At 34.9% G+C, this 20708-nt stretch overlaps 1 protein-coding gene across 33 annotated transcripts in view; it reads right to left on the reverse strand.

Moving 5' to 3' along the window:
- Positions 1-20708, reverse strand: part of FYN (FYN proto-oncogene, Src family tyrosine kinase) — a 120327-nt gene that overhangs the window by 65152 nt on the left and 34467 nt on the right. For 18 of the 33 annotated variants that reach the window (XM_087882662.1, XM_034409187.3, XM_087882669.1 and 15 more), the window contains exon 2: positions 1668-1739. The exons of 2 other annotated variants lie outside the window; for them this stretch is intronic. The gene's annotated coding sequence lies outside the window, so the exon portion shown is untranslated. Of the gene's footprint in view, positions 1-895; positions 934-1667; positions 1740-20708 lie in introns of all 33 variants that reach the window. 13 more of the 33 variants (XM_087882667.1, XM_087882654.1, XM_087882645.1 and 10 more) reach the window with 1 other exon arrangement.

Consider the following 20708-nt stretch of genomic DNA (forward strand, 5'->3'; position numbering starts at 1 on the left):
CAGAGCTTTTCTTCCTCTAAGAAAGAGCATCTCTTTACTTAACCATTGGGAGAGGAAAATAAAAAAACAGGACCTTTGGATTTAATACCCTGCCCACTATGTTAAATCAATGTACTGTAAATAAATAAGCAAATGATAAATTTCAAGGAATGTGTATGGAAAGGGATTACTATTATGGGATTATTCAAGCCCAATTAATTGAATGTGCTTTTCTAGTGTTTGCTTCATCTGAAGTCAGAAAATTGATTGACAACAGTTCTAAAATTCCATTTTTTCCCACTAAGTACATGAATTATGTAAGAGATTACATAGGGAAGAAAAGGGAAAAAGAAAAAAAGAAACAGGAAGGAATAGGAATGCATTTATCATAAAATGTATATATTTCCCGTAAATTCCAAACTTATTAGCTGGTCTGAATAGTCAATAATGCATAAAAATATTCAAATATATCCTGCAATTAAGGTAGCAGTGTGGATGTACCCTGCATTTAATTTTTTAATATTGGTGGCATTCACATAAAGCATATTGTAGAACAGTGTGAAACTTATTGTGGCAATTGTCTGTCTTAGCTTGAGGCATAAAGCCCATTTATGTAAAAATAAAATGAGTGTTCCTATGATCACACCTTACAATAAAGCTGGAGAAAAAGTAAATTTACTTCATCTTGCCCCCTGTTCGTTGTATAAATCCCCAACAGATTACTTCCTAGCATACACTATATTTCAGTAAATAACTATGGTCCACTAAATATCCTGTCTTGGAGCATACTTTCATTTCAAATGATGCTTTTAAAATATCACTTGAAAATGTAAAGTACACCCACATTATCAACTTAAAAAATTTCTTCAGTGAGTACACTTGAAAACTACTGGACAAAAATAAACACAAATCCTACCTGGATTAACTCCAAGGTACTTTAAGTCAAAGTCCAGTCTAGCAAAAACAAAGAATAAATATTAAAAGAATCAAACTCATTTTTTTAAAAAAACTAGAACAAAAAATAGTCATAGCCTGTCAGTGTCAAGTTTTCCAAATAAAACCATTTCAATGTGCTTTTCTTACAGAATCAAAAATCACTATTCTTAACTCCCAACTGAACTATGAGTTTTCATGGTGATATAATCGATTTGCTTTTTTTTTGAAGCAAGACTTTATAATATATCCCTTCCTTAGATTTTAGCCCCAAGTATTTTATAAAAGCCATAGCACAGTACATACAAGCTAGTTTGACAAATTAAATTCCCCAGTACATTCCTGGCCTGCAGGCTTTGCTAGATTTCTTGCAGATTTAAAAGAAATTAAAAAGAGGAAAATATTGCTAACGTATTAATGGCCAACTTTGTAAAATTATAGTTTCCAATATACCATATTAAACTAAAAATGGCTGAAAAAATAGATTTGAAAATAGAATCATGGTGGCGCAGTGGTTAGAATGCAGTATTGCAGGCCAACTGACTGCTCACTGCCAGGAATTCAATCCTGACTGGCTCAAGGTTGACTCCATACTTCCATGGTCAGTAAAATGAGAACCCAGATTGTTGGTGGCAATATGACGACTCTGTAAACCATTTAGAGAGGGCTGTAAAGTATTATGAAGTGGTATATAAGTCTAAGTGCTATTGCTAATTAACTGCAAATACTCCTATTGTAAAATGAAAATTGCTTACCACAAGTTTCCCTCCTGAAAATGCAACGAGCTTTTATTCACCACATTTTTTCAGCACTTTCTTTAAGAGAGTCTGCAAAAAAAGAAAAGACTTGCTCAGTTATGCCTTTCCATATTGATGGAACACAAACAATCCTAATATTCTGGCATTTCTCATAAAATGTCTTCTTTTAAAACTACTGACATAAGTTTACTATGTGCAATACTGGAGATGGGATATTGGGCCAGTTCTCTTTTAGAAATTTTAACACGTTCTATGCTCAAAAGTTAAAACTTGTAGATAATGAGAGCTCCAAACTTTATTAGCTAAGCGAAGGGCTATCATACACTTTTCAACATACCGAAATTTCAATTAAAAAATTGAAAATATCTACCAATTATCAAATGTACTCAATCGCACAATGAAGCAAAATGTTCCCATAGAATAATGAACACTAACTGAGTGCTAGATACACAAATAAAAGCCCACAGGACTTATTTTAATTGCATTTCCATTAATTCTCTATTTTATATTTTTAACTTTTGCCCATTTTTCCTGAATATAGATTCATTAAATAAAGTGACATTAAAAATCTTCAAAAGGAACTATATTATTAAGCTGGTTTTAAGTCATATTAATATTCCGTGTTACTTCAAAATTGTTTAGCATAGCTTCCTGGGTTGTTGGTTGAAGATGCATGAAAACACCAAAATATACGTTCATACAATATGACCATGGAAACTTGTCTCATCAATCATACCTACTTGACTGTAAACTTTAAAATTTCTGATCTTCAAATCCATCCAAATTCTTAATATTTTATTCTCTCACTCCTTTAAGAACATATATATTGCTATCACTATTTTATAGAACTCTGCAGGTTTATTGTGAATCAACGTTTATTGCAAACAGCAATAAACATTTATCAATTACGGAAAAACTGCTAGACATGCATGATCCAGTTTGGATAATTTGAAAATAAGAAGGCTAAGATAGAAAAATATAACTATTTGCCAATGCTAAAGAAATCTTTGTGGTAGCTATCCCAATTCTTCCCTTAAGCCACTGTATATATAGAACAAAATACCTTACAGTACAGACAATTTACACTGACAGAATAATTTTTATATTAATTATTGGAGAGAAAAAGCATGTGTAAAATGCTGCTGATAAAAAAAAGAGATTTAATATTTTTTCTGTAGTGACTCTAAAACATTTTATCAACTTTGTAATAAAATGCGATTTTGGAACTATGGTGAATTAGCACTTGACTAAAAGCCACTTAGATTGCAGATTATGCCTTGATATATATTTTCATGCCATAATCCAGTTGAATGTAATCACAGCTATTGTTGGTTAATAATAAATTGGATGGCCAAGGATTATATTGATCTGTATACAGAATTTCTGTGTTTCAAATTTGGTTCAGTGTATAACAAGTAAAAATTTCCCTCCAATTGAATTTATTTAATTTCCATATGAATCAAAGAGCATTCTGAACACAACACACAACGAATGCCATTATCTAAATTTTAATAATGCTTTACAACTCTTTCTTAAAGTTAGGTGTAGGAGTGGCAGAACCCGTGGGCAGGGTTAAAAGAGGACTCAGCCTAGAATCCCTACATTGCCACAAATTAACAAAGTACAACTTCCCTTGAATTCTGTTGACCCTTATCTAATCCCAAGCAGTTGAAAAGATTCTTATGCATAGGCATAAGAACATTAAATCAGTTTAATTGGACCTTCACACGTGGACCTGATTTTTCACACCTAACAGTAGGAGAAAATTCCAGAGGAGCTTGCTTTTCCTCTTAAGATCTTCCCTGGTGTACTTCAGAGTTTGATAGATGGATTATCTAGGTAAAACATTTTTCTACTGACAAATGTAGATTAATTTTGGGACAATCATTTATTTCATCAGTTTTATGAATGCTTTTAAAAATTTAAAATTCAAACCTATAATTTGAACAGTCTAAATTTAAAAACTAACTGTATGACCTCCTTTATGTTCCAACTTAACTCACAATGAAATTAAATGATGTATTATTGTTTGAATTCATTTAGATCCCCTTTAAGGCTGAAAAGTATAACTGAGAAAACAGAGGAAAAAAATCCTCTAAAATTTTCTTATATTTTATACAGATAGTCCTTGAATTATGACAATTCAGTCCAAATTTCCACTGCTAGAGTTGTTAAGCAAGTTTTGCCCCATTTTACAACCTTTCTTGCCACAGCTGTTAAGTGAATTTCTGCAATTGTTTTTTTTTTGATAATTTGTTTTTAAATTTTAAAAAAAAAATTATAAAACACATCTTTTCAAAACGAAGCTTTTGCTCCGGTCACAAATTAAAACAAATCATTAACAAATCTTATTTTCAATTAACACAACTCAATATTTTAAACAAATATTTCCCGCAAATCTATTTATATAACTATGCCATTATCCCCAAAAATCCGTTACTTAAATCTTAAATCCTAACCAGTTATCAATTCATTTTTCTCTTTCATTTGCTTAGATGGATATTTTAACAATATAAATCATACAATTATATTAAACAGATTAAACATTCATTATTTAATTATTATTAAACCTAATTTATGCATTTTATCTTAACTATCACTCTCAACATACACCTCCTCATTCTAATTATGCCACCTCTTTTTATTATCTTTGATGCTAAACCAATCATTTCTATTTCTTGACTGTTAATCACAGCATAACCCTTTGTGTTGGCTGTTGAATATAGCGTATTTTTATTTTTTAGCCATTGCCCAGCATGCCCTTTGTTTGGCTGTTAAACACAGCATATTAATTTTGTTTTTTGGCTGTTACATAGCATCTTCAGGTTTGTTTGGCTGTTTAACACAGCATCTCTATTTTTGTTTTTTGGCCATTACATGGCATATTAAGTTTTGTTTTGGCTGATAACCAGCATGACCATTTGTTTGGCTGTTCAATACAGCATATTTTAGCTTTTTGGCTGTTAAATACAGCATATTCATAGTTGGTTTAACAATCTCTACTTTTTTTTTTTTTTAATTTGATTTATATGCCGCCCTTCTCCGGAGACTCAGGGCGGCTTACAATGTGCTCAACAATAGCCTTCATCCTTTTGTATATTTATACAAAGTCAGCTTATTGCCCCCACAACTGGGTCCTCAATTTACCTACCTTAGAAAGGATGGAAGGCTGAGTCAACCTTGAGCCTTGGCGAGATTCGAACCTGCAGTAATTGCAGGCAGCTGGTCTTAATAACCAGCTTAATAACAGGGTGCCTTAGACCACTGTACTACCAAACCTTTCTTTGTTGTTTTCCTCCATCTATGCATTGCTTTTCATTTAATCATATTTTTTTTTATCCTTTTTCATAGCATTCATAACATTTTAACCTTGAGACATGGTTCTTGCTTAAAACATATTTTTAAGTATATTTTTAAATTCCTTTTAGCATTTTCAATTAATCATATTCACCCTATTCTTTACCTTAACATTTTACCATTAAAACATAGTTCTTGCATTAAACATATCTTTACATGTATTAGTTTCATTTAATATTCTTAATTACTATAAAAGCCTCCCTTTAATTTATTACAATCATCTTTACTTTATTTTATTTTTAATCACATTATCTTCATTTCCTCCTCTGCAAACATAAATTTCCTTCCAAGTTTTTAATTTTATTCTCCACAAGTCCAATTAAATCTCTTTTCATATTTTTATTCCGGATATAATGTATCAAATCTCTTTCTTTTAAGGCTGCGCTTAATCCTCCTTCTATTCCTGCACCAACATTCAAATTATTATTTGTTCAACTGTAGGAGTTCCATTGTAGATTCCTTTTCTTTTCAGCAAAGTCCAACTGCTTGCAGTCAGGAAAGAAAAATCCTCCTCCACAGTTCAGCATTTTTTTTCTATAGAGCTCAAAGTTCTCATAACAAAAGGAGGTTACAAAGTTCTTCTTTACGCCAGATGGTTTCTCTCTATAATCCACATTTCCCATTAGTCATGCAAGACTCCATTTTATTTCTTATTATATAACCATCCACTTTATTTTCTTCTTTTAGTTAAAAAAGTATCAAATCTTCTTCCCCCTCCCTTATTCCAATTCAAATTTTTAAAGTGTTTAGTTCTTTTACCATATCTCTAAATTAAGTCTCTTAGTTCTGTGCCAAAATTAGTTGTTTCCCGGGTCTTTGTTCTTTAAAGTTACAGTTTTAAAAATTTCCAAAGCCCCTTTGTTGCTTAGCCGCTGTTTTAGGCCAGGGGTCTTCTAGTTACTAATATAGCTCCAAATATTTTTACAAGCCTGGGCTGTTGTCACTCACCCGGCTTCAAAAGGCTCCGTTTTACTTCGCTTTCCTCCAGCACTTTTCTTGCCCGGTTGTCCCAGCTTCATGGCAGCCGCCATGGCTGCCGCCCCCCGCCATGGCTGCCTCCCCCCTGCCGCCGACTCATAGAGGGTTCCCTCTGACCTCCGAGGAACTTGCCTGTTCCTCTCGGTCTTCCGAGGCGCCCCTCTTCTTCCTCCGTCCCTGCAGGACAGGTTCGGTCCGCAGACCCATCAGTGGCGGTTTGGCAGCCGGGGTTTTTGCGGGACTCATCAGAGCCGGTTTTCGCGGGACTCATCAGAGCCCGTTATTTCCCCGACTGTCTCGCCACGACGTCAACCGGAAGTTCTGCAATTGTTAAATTAGTAACATAGTTAAGTAAATCTGGCTTCCACATTGATTTTGCTTGTCAGAAGATTGCAAAAGACGATCACATGACCCTGGGATACTGCAACTTACATAAATATGTGCTAGTTGCCAAGTATCCAAATTTTGATCACATGACCATGGAGATGCTACAAGTCATGTGAAAAATAATCACAAGTCAAGTTTATAACTTCGAACAGTCACCAAATGAATGGTTGTAAAACAAGGATTACCTGTAATCAAATTCAGCAATTTCATCATGAAATTAAAAACAGATGCAAATGTACTTATAAGCTATGAACTATCATTAAGTGGCAGAAAATATTGGCACTGTGTTGCACAGACATGAATACAATCTTCCTTTCTTTTTCTAAATCTTCTAAATTGGCTCTTATTCCTCAGCAGACGTTATTGGCAGACGATGTCTAAGGAATACCTATCTATCAGCCTTCAAACTGATATAATAAGAAACGTATTTATTCCTGAGGCATGCAAAATGATTATTTATACATATTTATCTACTTTTCAATCTTAAAAACAATTGGCAAGATAGGTAACAAAAGCAATTTACCATACAGTTAAACACCAACAATTAAACATGAAACTAAAAAAGAATCCTTAGAATGATACATTGCTTAAAGAAAATATTGAACCAGATTATAAAGCTAAGCAGTATCTTAGCTTTGATACTGCTTAGCTTCCAATTTGATATCTGGATTATATTGTTTGCCATGATAACTGATCATGGAGTCTAGTTCACAACAAAGATGCTCATATCAAGAATTTTCTCTCTACCCCCCCTCTCTCGTGAGTCATTGACAAATGGGCACCCTCTTCCCTAGATCTTAACTACTTTAACGGCAGATGTATATAATGGAGAAGTTGCCCCTTTAGATAGCCAGGTCTATAATTGCTTTATATTTCTGAAAAGTGCATGAATCCTGCTAGAAAACAGCAATGCCAATTCAGGTAAGATCTTGAACTAAATGAAATGGTTCTTGGGAGTAGTTAATATGCATTCTGTTCAGCTTGTATTCAGGTCATATAAAGAGACATTTACAAAGGTCCTTTATTACAGCAACCCACAAGGAAACACTAACTGCCTACTGCAAGGCTTCCCACCTGCTCTAAACAGGGTGGAGAGGGGGAGGAAAGAGACTATACCCAAGTTTCCGGGGAGAAAAAAAAAAAGAAACTCAAGTTTACATGTTCTCTGAAAACTATACACACCCCCACGCACTATGTAAAAAAAATTAGTCTTTCTCATGTTGAAGTCATACTGAAGCTTATGTATGATATGAAGTGCAATACTGAGTAGAGCCCATAGTTAAAATGTCACTTCTTCCAAAACTTCGCCAGCTGGTTTTAATCACACAAACTGTTGTCTGGCTCCTGCAAATGATTGATCTCTGTTTGATCATAAGTTCATTTTTATCAAGAAGATTAATTCACTCGTTTTAAATTTACAGCTGCTCTATATGAATGCTTTATCAAGAAAAGGATAGCTCTTTATAAAACAGCAAAGCTTGCTTGTATTACACAATCAACAATGTTAAGTTTCCCTGAGGAGCTTTTTCTTTGGTGGGGTGCTAAGACAGAGTTGATGAGACATGTGTTCCCATTGAAATGGGCACACATATTACGTGACAGGCACATTCCAAGCATTTCGAAGGCCAGAACAAGGCTCCTATTTATAGGATTCTTTCAATGAATGGACTTATGTTAAAACACTGAGTTGTTTACAGCGATTTCAACAGACATGAACTGCGCATGGTGACTGTTCTTTTTAAAGAAACTGAATTTCATACTTTGAAAAATGTTTTGAATCCCAATATTTTATAAACTGCAAAGGCTTGTGCTGTTGCATGTACCCACCACTTCCTATTATATAATAGACACAGGATCTCACTGTAAGTCCTGGCACAACGGGAATGGTATTTAGACTAAAGGGAACCAGATGTTTATTTGCACACTATTATCAATTATACTCCATGCTGAGATTCATTGCTTAGGATATTCTTCCCATTCTGGTGATATCTGGTGGAGCATTCAACCCCCATATAGTTTTGACTGGACACCATGGAAGTGAAAATCCTCTATATCCAGAAGGCACCTGATTGAGGAAGTCTGGGGTAGGAATGAGAAGACAAATGGAGAAAGGCAATACTGATTGCTAGGACTCTAATAAAACTATCATATGATTTCAGTATCTTTTTTGTTCAAAATCTTTGCAAATAATAAATCTATACACATTCAGGGCAAAAATATTTTCTGATAATATTTGATACAAATCCTACTAGATTGAATATTTGGGCAGCTTTCAAATCAAATCAATCTATAAATAAGGAAGCATATTGCTTTCAATTTCAAGGGATAGTTTCACTATTATTTATTTATTTATTATTTATTTATTTATTTAAATTTTTATACCGCCCTTCTCCCGAGGGACTCAGGGCGGTGCACAGCCAACAATAAAACACATATATCCATAAAACTAAAAAAAAACAGTTAAAAAACATATTAAATAATTTGGCCCCCAATATTATTAAAAATTAAAACAAACCATTAAAATTCATATGTAAGCCAGCCCAGCTTGTTTAAACAATAATGTCTTGAGGGCACGGCGAAAGGTGTGTAGGTCAGGGATCATACGTATCTCTGGGGGCAATTCATTCCAGAGGGCAGGTGCCCCCACAGAGAAGGCTCTCCCCCTGGGGGTCGCCAGTCGACATTGTTTGACCAATGGCACCCTGAGGAGTCCCTCTCTGTGGAAGCATATTGGCCGGTGGGAGGCTATTGGTGGCAGAAGGCGATCTCGTAAGTACCCAAGTCCTAAACCATGGAGATTTTGGGGAGATAATTGAGAATATGCTCAAACCTAGTTTAATAAAATAAAAAACAAGCAATAGGAGTAGGGAAGCTTTTGTAGCTGGATATGACTTGGAAAGAACTAATGTACATTTAGGGAGTTTTCTTGAACTCTGTACTAATAGGTAAAGTTCAGTTGCAGTGACCAAGAACAGTTTTAAAACAGTTTATACTGATATGCTACCGTAGCACTACAACTCTAAGTGGAGTTTACCTTAGTTAGTCACACGATAGCCTAAGTTCAATAATTATTCCATAAAAAGGAAGTTTTCTCCATGGAGCTATCTTGTAGAACCATGAGGGAGCACTGGCTAGAATGTAGTATTGCAGACTAATTCTGCCGACTGCCAGTAGTTCGATCCTGACTGGCTCAAGGTTGACTCAGCCTTCCATTTTTCCAAGGTAGGTAAAATGAAGAGCCAGATTGTTGGGGACAATATGCTGACTCTGCAAACCACTTAGAAAGGAATCTAGAGCACTATGAAGAAATATATAAGTCTAAGTGCTATTGCTACTGTGGAAAAAAAACACATGGAAAATTCATCCAGTGCAGAACAAGGCTGTACAAGAGTGAAGAACTATTTCAAACACACTTGTGCAGAATAATTAAAAGCCAAACTCTTGGTTTCTTTCCTGTGGTTAGAAAATTCAAACAAATCCCTAGACATCACTGTTGATTTTTTATGGCCATTAGATTAGAAATTCCCAAAAAGGAAAGTGGAAGCCAACCCAAGTAAAGCAATAATAAAAAGAAAGAAAGAAGATAAACTATTGAGATGGCCCTGGTCACATATGAAGCTGGCAGAGCTTTCCAGAACAAAGTAGGACTGGAAATGGAAAAGAAAGCTATCTTCTCCCACAAAAACTGATTTTAGAAGATTTTTCTAGCCCTGCTCTTGGGAATCAGTAGAAAGGAAATATTGGCTTCATAAATACTTTGCCTCCAGTATAGAAAAAAAAATTGTTGATCTTCTGAAATGTTTCTTGGGGAGAATTGAGGAAAAAATCCTCTCCAGTTGATTGTGAGAATCCTTACAAAGCCTAAAACAAACTGATTATTAATGTTGGATGTCAAACATCAAGTTTGTTTATGCAAATATGAAAAAACAACCTCAAGCAATCTTGTAACTGGATAGAATTCTGAACAGCTGCCGGTTTTTTTACATTCATTAGACATGCAATTCTAGGTAAAAGAAATAAAAGGCTTAATTTAGTAAATGTAATTCAGTTTCAGACATTACTTTAAAGAAGATAAATCCAGTAATAATCTATAGTACAGTATGTTGATATGTAGCAAATGTTCCAGAAGATAAGATCTCAATAGTTTTATTGTGTAAGGGGAATCTAATGCCAGCAGGGTGTTCGCAGATTCTTCTTCTAAATAATTTCCTCAAAAAAAATCAGAAAAAGGAACTGTGATTATTAGATGTTAAATCCTTCCTTTTTCACAGTATTTTAATCCAGAGTTCAGTAGAATTAATAGAACTTTTGCCTTAGAGAAATTTACATCCAGTTAAATATATACAAGATTGCCCTATAAAAATGCAGTTGACATTATGAATTCAAAAGCTAACAAGTTTTTAAAACGTTATAACATAGGTTCAAGTTCTATAGTGTTTACTTGCTGACAGTTGCCTAAAGAACAAAATACTTTGCAATGTTCAAATGTTTTTTCTACTTTCTGTCATTCATAGAATTTTAAGGATTTTGATTGTTTTGTTTCTTTTAAAATCCAAATATTACAAACAAATGAAGAACAGGGACATTAACATTACTATTACTATAGATTTTGGATCTTATTGCATTTGAAAAAAACATATAGGCAAATACAAATATCATTTTGTATACAAAATCACTCTCTGATATTCTGCCAGATTCCCCTAAGAAACAATCACTTTCTAATGTGGCTAAAATAGAGAATTCAAGCTGGAGGACATATAAACTCTTAGTTCTGAATAGTTGTAATACCACTGATCTGATTTAGTAGTTTCCATCAATGACGTTCTCAAATAAACTTTGTATATGTATCCATATATAAATGAGCTCTCATTGGAAATAAGTGAATCACCATTTACACGATAACATTATAATTAGGAGCTCTCCATTCACTAATATACTAGCGATCTAGTCCACAATGAAAAAGTGATGCTATAAGCAGATAACCTTTTAGTGTGAAGTCAAGATGTTGTGATAATTACAAAAGAGAAAATAAAAATAATTGAATATAATGGAGTTTCCCCCCACACTTCTATATTGTTATGGTTCCATATACAGCTTAAATATTGCATTGATAACCCCAAAAGAATTCTTACAATGAAAATGTCTTAAAAACATATTCATTTTGTTACATTTCAATTTATATTATAGAGGTACAGCAAGACAGTGCCAGGCCTGCCTTACCCAGATATGATAAAGATCTGGGGATGAAGGAGTTCATTTCTAATTATCTGTAAACTAACATTCTTCAGGTGAAATGATTGCAAAAGCAGAAATAAGATTTTATGATATTCTCATAAAATCAAAACGATAATCTTTATGATATCCGTAGAACTTGCTTCAGCTGAAACTCTTAAGGTAACTCTCGTTTTTGTCCTTTATATGCTACAAATTCTACACAATATTTCTTGGAATAGAGATCCATCTGATCAATCAAAAAACAGCTACATGATTATAGGAAAAGACACAAAAAAGTTGAGTTTCAGACAACGTTCTTAGCATCTTTAGTATCAACAGCCATCTTTTATCAAAGGATGCTGAGAGGTAGTATGTTAATGGGGAGAAGATCTAAAAGCCCTTATATGAGAAAATATTATGCTTTTGTGAAATGCAAAGCTCAACTTAACTAAAGAAACAACTGAGAAGCACAGAAAATAGGAAGTATCAACATTAGAACCAATGCTGATCTTAACAACTCTTTTCTCTTTAGGTAACTGTAGATATTAAATTGTCAACTACAGGTAGTCCGCAACTTATGTCCACAATTAGGACCAGAATTTCCATTGCTAAGCAAGATGGTTGTTAAGAGGGTCATGCCCAATATTATGACCTTTTTGCCATGGTTGTTAAACTGCAGTTTAAATGAATCATGTGCATTTGGCTTCTCCCATTGACTTTGCTTGCCGGAAGCCAGCTGGGAAGATTGCAAATGGCAACCACATGATGGGAATGGGATTCACATGATTCCAGGATGCTGCAACCCTCATAAATATGTGCCAGTTGCCAAGTGCCCAAATATCAATCATGTGATCATAGGGATGCTGCAATGGTTGTAAGTCCAAGGACCAGCTGCAAGTCACTTTTTTCTGTGCCACTGTAACACTGAACGGTCGCTAAACAAATGATTGTAAGTCGAGGAGTACCTATATATTAATTGTAGCCAGCTTTTTTTGTGCTAAGTCATAATTTATAGCCAAGGGTTTTGCAGTAACAAGGAATAAGTTTATAATTACTAGCAATGGCTAATATAAACTTTATTTATGAATAAAATGAAGATAGTGTGAACTAGGGAAGTTCATAAAAAAACAACCACTTTTTTCTTCTTCTCTAAATAGTATTATTGAATGATCATTTCAGGGTACTGCCAACCATTAAGCGTGGACAGGTTCTTGCCATTATAATGTATTCTGTAACATGTTTTTTATGACATCATGGTTCTAGAATAACCCAAAAGACCATGTATATCAGCAACACAAATCTTATGCCATGTTTCAATAGTGAGACCTGGGCAACTACACCGATTGCAGGAAATGTTAAAAAGATAACACATTTTTGTCACACATTTCCTGCTACTTGTAGCAAACAGAAAATACAGTTGTTGCAGACTTTGGGGTTTTTCCTATCTATCACAAAGACCATTTTCTCTGCAACTGTTTTCCTGTTACTACAAAAAACTGCATTTCTCAACATACTACAGCTCCCATTCAAACATATCCAATTCAGGACCGATTTATTAGCTATCAGAATACTTTTTCAAGTTGAAGAATTCCTGCTATTTTAAAAACTTTGCTTTGGCTTTCTAAATGCAGGAACTGCCTTCTAGCAGGTTAGATATATTACTAAATTGAATTCAATGTTAGCTTTACATGTAAGGGAAGCCATGAATGCATTAAGGAGGGAGGGGAAATTGTAAACTATGGTAGCACAAAAGAACCAACAATAAAGACTGCACATCTGCCTATGGAGAGACAAAGTGCTTGGGTTTTGGAGAGGATCCAACAATTCTGATACCAAGTAATTTAACTGCTCATTTCTATGGCTGAAACATCAGTTCAGAGGAAGTCACAGCTGTTGCTTCATCACATCCTAGACTTCACGGGCAGCTGTCAGGCCCCATAAATTCATATCTTGTTTTTAGCAGGAGTATTTGAGAAATTCCATACACTATGATTTTTTTGTAATTTTAGGAATTTAGGAGTATGTGAATTGATAGTGATGATCAAACTACCTTCCCCAGCAAGTTAATGTACCATTTCAAATCTTATCTGCAGTCAAACTACATATACAGACATATTTGATAAGTTAGGTTAGACTGAACATTCAACTAAAACCACAGATGAATGACTTAGCCACACAGAAAGATTTTTTTTAAAAAAATAGTAAAAAGTAAGGCTACAGCCAAAGTATCAGGCCAAAACTGAATGCAGAGAGATAAAGTAAGTGCCCTTCTGACCAAGTGAGGAAAAAAGAACAGGAGATGGTAAGACTTTTCTAGAGATTGCTAGAAATTTAAATTTCATTAAAGAAAAAAATCACGGTGCAAAAAAAAGACAAATATATCTGCGCATAAATGTTTGCAATACATCGGTGTTTCATAAATATAGTGTGCATAATTACTATATATGATTTAATGAACTTTTACATGAATGTATTGTAAGGACTCGTAGGAGAGCAATGCTATTTGACTGATAACCTTTCAATGCAGGCTGCTTAGTAGGCTTTTTAAATGCCTCAGTGAATTCATTGAGGAAGGAAAAAGCCATTTGCTTCTCCTCCTCCAGAGCTCATTGCGTTTCCATTCTGACTGCCAGTGTGAAAATCAAAGCCAGAGGAATGATGAGGCACTGTGTCCTTCTACCACAAGCTTACTCATTCATCGAAGGACACATGCACTCATCACACCAGAATCCTTGGTTGATTATTGCTTTGAGGCAAATTGTCAAATCTGAGCTGAACAATTTTCAATGTATTTGGTTGAACTGGGAAAGAAAACGAGAAAGATAAATGGATTCAGACTTAATCTGAACTGAAGTTAAGTAATTCTGGGCCAGTGTCTACCAATATCTAAATAAGAATTAGAATTTTTCAGAATTATTATAATGTGTAGAGTTGACAGAAAAGTAACAGAAGTTAACAGAAGATGAGAAGACCTGGAAGTCTATTTCTCCATGTCTTAAAAGAGTGGAAAGAAAATAAATTAATACAGACAAAAATTCTGTGTTAATCCAGAGTGGCTAGCTGAAATCAATTTCAAAAACTTTTCCTCAGCAGCATGTTCATATAATTAATTTGTGATATGTGGATTTAAACATACACACATATTCACACACACATATCTCCCTCCCTGCCAACAGAGAAAAAACATCAAACAAACAAATAAATAAAAGCAGGGACCAAGCAACAACAAACAATTTAATAGCATCTGATTAAGTGTAATCTGTAAAGTAAGGTGCCACTTTACAAGATCTATTAGTTCCCTCATTTGCAAAGGCCAATTATTCTTTCACAACAAATCAAGCAAATCCATCTATTCATCCATTTACCCCCTCTCTCATTTTTTATTTTATTTGTCCATTTATATCCTGCCTTTTATTATTTCTACAAATAACTCAAGATGGCAAACATATCCTACACACATTCCTCCTCCTATTTTTCCTAGAACAACCACCCTGTGAGGCGAGTTGGATGAGAGAGAGTGACTGGCCCAAGGTCACCCAGCTGGCTTTTATGGCTAAGACGGAGCTTGAACCCAAGAGTTTCTTGTTTTCTAGCCTGGACCAGGGGTGTCAAACTCACGGCGGCATCATGTATCGGGACTTTTTTCCCCTTTGCTAAACCGGGTGTGACGCATCTGGCCTGCAGGCTGTGAGTGACAGCCCTGCACTAGACCAAACCAAACCGGTGTTCATTTCTGCATAAACAGCAAAAGAGAATATAAAGAGGATGGAAATACAGTGAAATGGAAACAAAACTGGACTGATACACAGAAAACATCACAGGGCAAAAAAGAAACCTGTGTAAGTTTCCAAAAAGAATCAAAACTCACTAAGAAGAGAGATGGGTATTTAGGCTAATCTCCCAATTTTCAGCAGCCAGGGTTGTCTTATTGTAGACAAAATAGTTAAATATTAAACCTACTGCAGGATCTATTGTAAATTCCTCTTGCCTTTGTTTCCAGCAGTTCCTTCTATTCTTATCGTAAATGCTCTCTCTCTCTCTCTTTTTCAATTAATAGGCAATTATTCAGGGGAGGATGATCTCCTACTCATGAAAACCAATTCTTAACCGTACTTAGTGAAACAGAAAGTTCTACCCAGAGAAAATGGCTATGCAGCAAAGTAGAGATGAAATAGTCTGTTAAAAGAAAGATTACACTGTTATAATGAAACAACTGAGTCACTTTGTTTTACTAAATTTAAAAATCAAACCCACTTTAAAAGTGTTTTTAAAGCTTATTCAAATAAACCAAGATAAGTTTGCTTATTGGTATATTTATCTGCACTTGAAGAAAAAACTTCTGCATCATATATCCCAGAAGTAATTATGAGACAATGCATTTTAAACATCAGCTTTTTTCCTACTTGATTTTGTTGTTAGAATTTAGAGCCCTGGCAAAATAATTCAGAACAGAGGTCTAAGAAAAGCACCTGTAAAATAAAATTTGAAAAAGGACGGCTAACTGCTTCACAGATTTTTAGTTAACCATAGTGAACTTCAATCCTACTCACATTAATTTTACAGTATATAAGAATTGTGTAAATTACTTCTATGTAAACACTGTATGTAATAATATATAAAATTCATTCCCAAAAGCACATTTTGATCTTGTCAAAAGAACAAGTTTACTGAATCTTCAATTCAGCAGCATCAGTACTAATATTTCAAACAGAAATATTGCTGTCCTGGCCAGGGGTGGGTTCTAAATATTTTTACTACCGGTTCTGTGGCGTGGCTTATTTTGTGGGCGTGGTTTGATAGTCATATGACAATTCTTTAGGATTTAGCAGAGGTACTGGTCTACCAGGCTTTTAACTGCTTGCAGAGCTGTACTGGTCTACCCATTTGTTCTTGGAGCGTCCTGGTCTACCCATTTGCTTTTGGAGGCACTGGTCTACCCATTTGTTCTTGGAGCGTCCTGGTCTACCCATTTGTTTTTGGAGGCACTGGTCTACCACCCCATTGCCTCTTAACACTGATCAACTGTAGGGCGACCCTTTGAAGCCCCGCGGCAAGAGTTTAAACAGTTTTTTTCCTTCCAGACGATCAGCTGGGACTTGGAGGCAGTGAATAGATTGGAGGCAGGGCCAAATAAAAGGTAAGAATAGCAGGGTGGGGGGAGGGCCCAGCTCCTGAACAAAGAGAACTGGTTCGTGACATCATATCGTCACCGCTACCAGCTCAGCAGAACTGGGCAGAACTGGGAGGAACCCACCACTGCTCCTGGCACATACATCCCCCACAAACAATGATTGATTGCATCAACTAATCCATCTCTAGCCATTGCCTGCCTGCGTATTGGCAAAGAGGCAAAAGATGTAATGAAGGCTTACCAGAACTCTCCTGGCATTAAAGTTATGGGATTCCAAACACATCCTGGAAAATGTGGGTGGGGACTCTATTCCCCAAATGTAAATTTTGACCCAATTTGTATTTTTGTGGGCTGCCAGAAGCACAAGTAAAAAGATTTGGCTGATTGTGGTTAGTGGCTGACTGTCAAACATGCCATAATTTTGCAGATATAAGATACTGTTTTACATATTTTCCTATTAGAGATAAGATGCATCTGGCTCTGATACTCAGACTTTTTTCATTAACAAGGAATAGGCAATGTTGTCATTCAGTACATCCTATCCTGGAAATCTGCATTCCAAATCTTTTGCTTCATTTTAAGTTACATTTTTATGAGACAAACATCAATATTTACCCCAAGGAACTCTTTATCAAATGATTGCCAAATGCAGTATACACCCATATGTCTTTGGAGTGCAAATACTTTCCAACCATTAACTGTGCTGGTTAATCTCCTGGTTTCTAATATGATGCTGTTAACTACTATACTAAATACACACAAGGCACCATCTCAAGTGATGTACTGCATTAACTAACTCAGTTCCACATGACACATAATATTTATGTATTACCAAGTATCTTCAAGTAGCAATGGCAACAAACAGAATTTGGCTACTTTTTTTAGAGATTTCCAGGAACCAATGTTCTAATACAAAAAATTGTCTTCCTCTCACTGGTTGGGACTGTTATTGAGTCAGCTGGTCTGGTCAGGTAGAATGGGCAGCTAAGTAAAACTTTTGTGAATGATTCAAGGTCCCAAGCCAATCAAATCCAAAAGTCATTTTGTATTGGGGGAGTTATCATTTTCCCTTCAGATACATTGGTGGCAAATCTCTGAATTTGATTAATATATAGGTTCTCTAATATGGTTGCATAGAGCAGGGGACCCAAACCCACGATCTGTGGATTGTCACTGGGACAGTGGCATTCGCAAATAAGCGAAGCCCCATCTGTGGAATGCAGGCAGCATGTAAAACCACATCCCCTGTGGAACGTGGTCTGCGGAAAAACCTTTCCCCATGGAACTGGTCCCTGATGTCCAAAAGGTTGGGGACCACTGATATGGAGTATTAGTAAACGGTCATCCAAATATTCATTACAATAATGCAATTTTTATATTCCAATATTTCTAAAAATTAGAATCACACACATTGCTTCAACTCTATAGTGGTTCTCAATCCCAAGTGGAATCAAGGAAGTCTGTAGTGTCTAAGATCAAATTCTATTCCTTTTTACCAGGATGTACAAACTTACACTATATACAAGGATCAATGGAAACAGAGGTTCCTGATTAAAAGACAAATCTAATCAATACCTTAGCTGGCAGAATCTCATGCTTGTCTTTAGTGTAGATGTCAGGCACAAAGAAAAATGGAGAACACCAGGAAGTGTAAAATAAATCCTGTAGGAATTTTGAATCCCCATTCCCACCCCACTCTGGGGCCAGCCAGAAGTGGTATTTGCTGGTTCTCCGAACTACTCAAAATTTCCGCTACCGGTTCTCCAGAACCTGACAGAACCTGCTGGATTTTACCCCTGGTTTGATCCCAGAAATACAAAAGTTGTTTTTTTTTTCTCCTCAAAAAGGATAGCATGGTAAACAGATAAAATACCGTAGTACTGTCTTTACTTTTGTTGATTTTCATCAGAGCAGAAGAAATTCTGCTCTGCAAGACAGGCCATTGGAGAGAATGAAACATACCCCCAAGCATAAAAATCAGTGGATGAATTATAAGAAAAGTGAATAAGTCAGGGAGGAGGATCACAACTGAAACCTTGGCTTTAAAGAAAACAAAACATTGAAATTCAGAGCATACATTCTGGAAGAAAAGGATTAGATGAATGGAAAGAATGGATAAGCAAACTAGTGAAAGAAGATCAAGTGAGAATGTGATTGAGTATTGTAAAAAATAAATATGTTTCTGACAAGCCTATTTATTTAAAAGTTGAAATCAATGAGGTTTGTTATAGAAGGTAATTGTATATCTTTGCTTTCTACCAACTATCCAAAAGGCTGTGTTTGGAACCATCTGTAGCCTGATTATAAGAGTAACTCTGATTTGGGGCTAGACTAATTGACTACTGCCTCCATTAGTGATGACTTGGGTATTTGAATTCTACTTGGGAGAAAAACATTGTAGTTAAACTAGTAAATAAATTAAAAACTTGACATAAACAGGTTGTGGAGTAAGCTTCTCTAAATTTGTTTTTTGCCATTGCATCTGCTCATTTTCACACTTTGATGGGTGGCTGCTTGCACTATTTTGTGGCTTAAGGTTAAATTCTGTGATTGCTTTTACTTCATGCAAAACTATCAACTTAAGCCTATTGTAAAACCACAGAATTGGCAGAAATAAATTGAGCCAAAGGAGGATTAGTTGTGAGGTCTACTGCTTCAGCTGCAGCATTCCACCTACTTTAGTTGACAGTCACACCATCTTTGCACAAATCTGTCATTTTACAAATGCATTTCACCTATATTTATAATTTACCAGTAAATTATCCTTTATAGAAACTAACACACTTGTGATATAATAGTCCATGTGAAGAAGTCCAACTTGAAGTACACGAAGTTGGGGGATATTGTTGTGTAGTCATTTAATAAGTCAAAATATCCAATTGTGTATATTTTTGTTTTTTAGGACTAAAATTCAGATAATGATCTCTATAGAAGGAATGATAATTTTATGTCTGATTATTGTCTCTGGATTCAGGAAAAAAAATGGAAGGCAATAAAATGCTCAACATTTGTTGTTTGAAATGAATAGATGAGTATGTTAATCTGCTTCAAGTAGAAGTCAAATTCATCAGCAAGCTAAATTATACAGTTAACATTTTTGACATTTCTATAAATATAAAAAGCTTGGATTTGAAATTGTAAGGTCTTGAAGAGACAGGCTTGCATTATCTTAGAAGTTACTTAGTATTGGACAATTGCCCCCTCCCCCCAAATGAAAGATTCTACATTTATAATTGAAAGGGTGTAGTTAAAAATAATCTTTGGTGGTTAGAAAGTTGTTAACATTACAGCTGTATTTATGTTACAAAGCTATGGACAAAACCTATAATCATAGCTAGCTTTCTATAAATCTATACTGCTTTGCCTTTTAACTTAAATTCCAAAAGTAAGATATACACCAAATGAAGTTGGTGCTTCATTTCCAACTTCATGAATCTATGTTTACTTTAAAAAATAACTTCATATTTTTATTTCTTTATATTAATTTTGATTCTCAGGTTTGAGAATTGGAGTGGTAATTAGCATAAAAGAAATAAATACTGGTTATCAGAAACAATTTATGAGTCTTTTCTAAAACATGCATTTGACTAATTCATTAAATTAATATGGGAGTATTATGCATCACAACAAACTTTGTTTTCACACAAGGTATGTGAGAAGAAATATACTGCTCAAAAAAATAAAGGAAGACATCTGACATCTGAATGAATGAAATAGCCTTATTAAATACTTTGTTCTTTACATACAGTAGTTTATACACTGCTCAAACAATTAAAGGGAACACAAAACTACTGTATGTAACGAAAGAATAGCATTTCACTTCTTTGACTTTTTTAAAAGTATGGGAAAGAGTTTTCTGTTGGTATTATTTTTACTGAGTTGAAATGAAACTTTATGTAACAAACACCCTTTGTGTAACAAACACCCTACAACCAATGAAACTGAATAAAAGAGCTTATAATAGATACGGT

This window comes from Pantherophis guttatus, chromosome 1 (genome assembly GCF_059756535.1).
Source record: "Pantherophis guttatus breed Tessera chromosome 1, ASM5975653v1, whole genome shotgun sequence".
Taxonomy (NCBI): domain Eukaryota; kingdom Metazoa; phylum Chordata; class Lepidosauria; order Squamata; family Colubridae; genus Pantherophis; species Pantherophis guttatus.